The sequence below is a fragment of the Guillardia theta genome, assembly GCF_000315625.1.
Source record: "Guillardia theta CCMP2712 unplaced genomic scaffold GUITHscaffold_20, whole genome shotgun sequence".
NCBI classification, from domain to species: domain Eukaryota; class Cryptophyceae; order Pyrenomonadales; family Geminigeraceae; genus Guillardia; species Guillardia theta.
Window position 1 is genome coordinate 763,666 of NW_005434654.1, and position 608 is coordinate 764,273.

A 608-nucleotide genomic window follows, 5' to 3' on the forward strand; every position below is an offset into this window, starting at 1 on the left:
CCTGCTCCTCCTGCTACAGCTGCTTCTCCTAGTTTTCGGTCTTTTCTGATGACTGGTCAGGTTTGGGATGATCCTGGAGAGTCTCGCTCGTTTCTTCTCTTCATGTCTTCTCTTTTAGGTTCGACCTCTCCTCTCCCTCTTCCTGCTCCTTCTTCCTCCCTCCTGCTCCTCCTCCCTCCTCCCTCCTCCCTCCTCCTTCCTCCCTCCTGCTCCTCCTTCTCCGTCTCCCTCCTTCTTCCTCGTCCTCTTGCTCCCTCCCTCCCTCCCTCCCTCCCTCCCTCCCTCCCTCCTCTGCTCCTTCGCTCACTCTCCTCCCCTCCTGCTTCACCTTCTACCTTGCTTTCTCTTGCTCATTCTTGTCAGGCTGCCCTTGCACCAACTACATCCCCGCGCGACTGGCCACCAGCAACGTGCGGCATCGGATCTTCAAAGTCGTGGAGAGCAGCCAGTTCGAGTTCGTTATGGCGAGTGGAGGAGGAGGAATGCAGCAAAAGCTGATTGCTGTTGCAGTTTGTTGCTGTTGTTGTCACTGTTGTGTTTCTGGGGCAGGCAAGTTACAAGCAGTCTTCGACGCAGGTTAGACAGGGAGAGGAGAGGAGAGGAGAGGA